Source organism: Acomys minous, assembly GCF_964271855.1.
Source record: "Acomys minous genome assembly, chromosome: 6".
In the NCBI taxonomy this organism is placed as follows: domain Eukaryota; kingdom Metazoa; phylum Chordata; class Mammalia; order Rodentia; family Muridae; genus Acomys; species Acomys minous.
In genome coordinates this window covers 7,127,295-7,133,294 of record NC_140487.1, presented here as the reverse complement: position 1 = coordinate 7,133,294, position 6,000 = coordinate 7,127,295, and positions in this window count along the sequence as shown.

Sequence of the window (6,000 nt, the reverse complement as noted above, 5' to 3'; positions counted from 1 at the left end):
CCTCCTCACGATCCCTTCTGAGAGATCTCCCTGGCTTCTTCATTCCTATCTCTGAATCTCTCCTATTTTAGTAAATAAGGATCTTTAAAAATATGATGCAATCCACTCTCCAAATGTCTTAGTTTATGGCTTGTGCTTTAGCTTTGTGCATAAGACTAAGGCCACGAATTTCTCTATCATCAGTTTTCCTAGAGGTATGTTCTTTTAGGTCTTAATTTGGGTCTAAGATTCATTTTTAAATATATTAGCAAAATCCTCTCACTTATCTCTTGCATATGGAATTCCTAATTGTCCCACATTATTTGTTTGAAAAAGTTTCCTTTCAGTGCGTTTTTTGGCATCATGGTAAAAAATCAGTTGTCTATATATCAAGTCTGTGTGTAAGTTCTTTATCCCGTTCCTTTCATCTATTTGTCTGTCTTAACACCAGAACCACACTACATTGATATCATCAAAAAAACCTTAAAATCTTTCATCTTCCCACTCTTGTTCATATTTTTCAGCTTACACACTCGTTTATTTTTGTAGATTTTTTGAGTTTTCATATTATTGGAATAAGGTTCACAATTCATGTAAAAACTCATGTGATGGAGAAATCTTTGAACTTAAAAATAATCTTGGGGCACATTGACATGTTAATGTGAAATTTCATAGTCCATTTGCATGCCATATGTTTCCATTTACAGTTATAAATTTTTCTTAGTTGTGTTGTATAGTTTTCAATCTTTTAAATATATTTGCCCAATACACATTTTCATTATTTTTTCTACATAGATATTTTCCTAACTGACATCATTTTTTATAGGTTTGTTAAAAGTTCTTATAGTACTATTTTCTGTAGATAATACTGTTGTTGGTTGAGGGGAAAAGGGTTTATTTGGCTTACACTGCCACATTGTAGTTCATTGTTAAAGAAACTCGGGAAAGGAACTTAAGCAGGGCTGGATGGAACCTGGAGGCCTGAGCTGATGCAGAGGCCGCGGAGGCTGCTGCTCACTAGCTTGCTCAGAATACTTTCTTATAAGGTCCAGGACCGGCAGGCCAAAGATAGCCCTCCCCCATCTATCACCAATTAAGAAATTGCCCTACAGATGGATCTAATTGAGGACTTTCTCTCAATTGAGGTTCCTTCCTTTCAGATTACTCTAGTTTGCTTCAAGTTGACATAAAACTGGCCACGACACTATAGATAATGATATTTTTTATTTTAGTAGGAGATGCTATATTGTCTACACCCATTAAAAGGCTGGCTGCCATCCTTAGGTTAAGCCTTCTGCATGTGAGATGTTTTCATCTGACTGCAATAAAATGTTTCTATGTATGACTGAGTTAGACAAAATTGACAGCTTTCCTTGGTGACATTGTATTTTTACAAGTTCAAATTTGGTGATGAAATATATAGAGCTAATTGCTTCCCTAATTTTAAAACTGTAATGGGAACTTCTTTATTTTCTGTGTTATATAGATGCAGAAAAATGTAATTGATAGTTAAAACTTAAAGCCCAAGTGAATTTCCACAGCTTCAGGCAATGTATAGAGCTTGGGGCTGAGCAAATGTTCATTTGAACAGATATTTTAATCTAGTCAAATAAGGTAATTTTATTTAAAACTAAAATAAAACTTGGAAACCTGTCTAACATTCAAATCTCATGTTCTCCCTTGAGGATCCAGTTACATACACATTAGGCCACTTGAAGTTTGTAAGGATTGATTGCCTTTTAATTGTTTTAATTTTTTTCTCTTTCTTTTTCTTATGTTTCTGTGTTTTGATGCTTGCTATTTTGTTCTTCTACAATGAGAAATATGATGTTGATTCTATTGAGAATATCTTCCCTGTTGTTTTTTTTTCTTTTATACATTTTTATATGAGACTTTCAATTACACATCTTCTATAGAGGAATGTTAATTCAGAATATGGCGGTTCTGGCAAGAGATCACATCCAAAGACCTTCTACTTCTGTGTGATCTTGCTGGAATACAAACATGCCTTTAATCTAGTAGACAGAGGCAAACATATCTGAGTTAAAGGCCAGGCTGGTATAAAGCAAGAAGCGAGTAGAGAAAAGCTTAGATGCAGGTATGGTGATACATGCCTTTAATCCCAAACAAAGATAGTTAGTTTATAGAAGGAAGCACCCATGTTTGAAAGTGATGTCTAATTGAGTGGCAGAAAAGGTGACGAATCAAAGAAGATTTGACAGAATAGAACACACCCGACTTTCACAGGAAGAGAGGAAAGGAAAGCTACTTTAGAGGCAGTTTTTCAGAGAGAGAGAGGGGAAGTTTTTACCAGGACAGCAATAGAGAGATGGGCTGGAGAAAGAGAACTCAGGTGAAGATGGAATGATCTAGAAAATGGGAAGATGCCAGATGATTGGAGCAAAGGGCTGAGTTAGTCTGAGGCCAAGCAGAGCAATTCCAGGCTGAGAGAGAAGCCAGATTAAATAAGTCAGATGGGAGAAGAATTTGAGCCAGAACAGCTGAGTTGAATGAGCCAGCCCACAGCTCAGAAAGACCAAGTAAGGGTGAGCTTATTAAGCAGAGTCTCAGAGGCTGAAAACATTCTAAGCCTAGGTTAGATTGTACAGAGGCTAGAAGCTTCCAGGACTAGGCCTAGGTTAGCAGGAGGAGGCGGTAAGCCTCCCAGACAACAATTGAGCCAGGACAATAAAATTACTTTTATAAACTTCCTTTTTTCTTAACTTCTTGGATGTGTGCAATGCTTCCATAGTTACTATCTATGCTGTCTTTGCTTCTAGTTATAACACAAGTGGCAGTTTCATGTCTCTTTCCATTGATATTTCCTTCTCATTATGGGTCCTATTTTCTTAGCGTTTCATGCATGCCTTGATAATTTTTATTGGCTGTCTAACATTGTAAGAGTATTTTTGGACACTAAATACATAGGTTTTTCTATAAATCTTGAGATTCTTTCTGGGTGCAGTTAAATAACGTAGAAGCAGTTTGATGACTCGGGGTGTTACCGTGGTGAATCGTTGGTGCTGGAAAAGCTGTGTTTACTCTACGGTTTTGCCCAGGACCTAAGGTGGGACAGTCCTGAGTGTTCCACACAATGCTCCATGAGCAATGAGATTTTTTCCAGGACATAATTCCTAGCCTTCTGCAGGCACCAGGAAAACTCACCCTGATCATCTCTAGTCAGCAGTACCACACAGAATAGTCACATGAGATAAGCATCCTCCCTGTGCGGCTGTTTATGCCTCCCTCCTCTTAATTTCTCTGCCTTCCAAATTGTATCACTTTGGTGTGCCTGCACTCTCTTTTTTTTTTTTTAAATAATGATCAAGGATTTTTTTTTATTCATTAAGTTTCAGTATCATTACAGAAAATGTTATGGTACAGAGTTGTTTAACATTATTTTGTTTTTGCTCTTGATTTCCACATGAATGCTGGTAACATTGTGCCTGCACTCTCAATTGCAACTCTTCCATTCATGACATCCTCTAGGTCACTTATCCTCAATCGGTTTTTAATAGCTGAGTAGTATTCCATAGTGTAAATGTACCACAGTTTCTTTATCCATTCTTTTACTGAGGGACACTTAGGCTGTTTCCATGTTCTGGCTATTATGAATAAGGCTGCTATGAACATGGCTGAACAAATGTTCTTATTGTGTGTTGGAGCATCTTCTGGGTATATTCCAAGGAGTGGAATAGCTGCGTCTTGAGGAGTCCTTATTCCCAGTTTCCTGAGCTAGCTCCAGATAGATTTCCAAAGTTTCTGTACTAGTTTGCATTCCCACCAGCAATGAAGGAGTGTTCCTCTCTCTCCACATCCTCGCCAGCATGGTGTCACTTGAGTGGGGAGGTCTGGTGGCACTCAGAGGAAGGATAGCAGGCTACCAAGAAGAGACTTGATACCCTATGAACATATACAGGGGGAGGAGGTCCCCCTCAGTCACAGTCATAGGGGAGGGGAGTTAGGGGAAATGTGAGGGAGGGAGGAATGGGAGGATACAAGGGATGGGATAACAGTTGAGATGTAATATGAATTAATTAATGAAATATATTTTAAAAATAAACATAACATGTATCCCTACCTCTCAATAAAAATATGTACAATATAGCCAACAATATTTTTTAAAAATCATAACAGTAGCAAAATTACATTTCTAGAGCAGCAATGTAATAATTTTAGGGCCGTGGGGTCACCTAAACATGAGGAATTGTATTAAGGGGTTGCAGGATTAGCAAGGTTGAGAGCCACTGTCCTAGGCTGTACCTAGCTTCTCTTTGCCTTTACCACACGCTGGAGCCCACTCAGGGAAGTACACTGAGGAACCGTAGGACTGACCTCATCTTCACCAGTTTCATTTCAGTCCTGTTCCTCTATTACCTGATGGACAATGCCAAAAATAATTAGTTTAAAATATTTAGGTGCAAAGTGTTTAGCTGCTTATGTCAGGCAGGAAGTTAAGTCTCTCCCTGGTTCCTGTCATTTTACCTTGACGGGATGAGAACGTCCTGTTGTCTCCCATCTAGTGATGATAGAGGTTAAAGATGGGGTGTACACCTTCCAAATTCTTAGGCTACAGTAAATGCATTTATAAAAGTATAGCCTATACTCAATACGTATGTGCCACGGAGAAATATATCCATACACTTAAGCAAACATATAAATTTTAGATGTGTCACAAAATTTTTAAATAGTATCAGTTATCTACATGAAGCAGCATTCTGATATAACAATACGTCATGGTCATAAGGAATGATATTGTAAGTCCTTTAACAAAGTAGCTCCTTTGTAAAGTAGTTAAGAGCATGGGCTTTGGAGTTCAGCAAGCCTGGTTGGGTGCCAGTATGTCAGTTACTTGCCAGTGTTCTTCAGCATCTTCTCTAATTAAAAGTCAATGCGTGCCGCTTGTTACACATGCACACGCACTTCCGGGTGCGTCGCTTTTCTCAAGTCACTTTCTAACTAGCATAGGAATTGCAATTAGAAATTATCTGCTTCAGTCTCTCATCTCCTGGGGTTTTCTTTGTGATGTACACTTAACTTCTTATTCTGTACATGACCAATCAAATAAATGTATATCCAAAGTTGAGTGATCCAGGGTTAGGCATAAAAGCATTTCATAAATCGAAGGCACTGCTACATTATTAGACCTCAAGTACAATTTGAGAGTTTCTTAAGACATTTATAAGACTTGACTGAGCCCTAAACACATTCTGCAGATCCAATCTCCATCCATTTGTAGCTAAATGATTCCTTAGCCCTTGATAACCCTGTGTTCTCTGCCCAAGTCAGGAAAAATAAATGGCCACCTTTACTGTGGTTTGTCCTTATTAATTATCATGCACAGTGGCTTTAGAGTTACTTCCTGTGCTCACTGTTTATACAGATGTTAACTGATGCATTTGGTAAATATACATACAAGTGAAATATTAGAAATATCACCTGGACCTATGCACATACTGAGTAGAAATAATAGTAGAACAAAATAATTTGTCAATAGAATTCAGACAAATAAAATACCAACATAAACGAAAAAGTATATTATAAAATAGGGAATACAAAGAGTAATATACATAGAATACTAACAAATAAATTGTGAACTAAGAGAGGGCTTGCAATGAGCAGGAAAAAAAAAGATATTTTGAGGAAGATTTAGCTGCTGGGCTGTGACATACAGGTAAAGAGAAAGAATATCAAGGAAGTCTGTGATGTAACCAAAATCAAGAAGACCTAGTGTCTTAGTTAGGGTTTCAGTGCTGTGAGAAGACACCATGATCAAGTCAACTCTTTAAAGTAAAACGTTTAATTGGGGCAGCTTACAGTTTCAGAGGTTTAGTCCATTATCAGCATGGTGGGGAGCATGGCAGCATCCAGGCAGACATAGTGCTGGAGAAGGAGCTACATCTTGACTCACAGGCATCATGGAGCCACACAGGGATTAGCTTGAGCATATGAGGCCTCAAGGCATGCCTCCACAGTGACGCACTTCCTCCAACAAGGCAACACCTACTCAACAAGGCCACA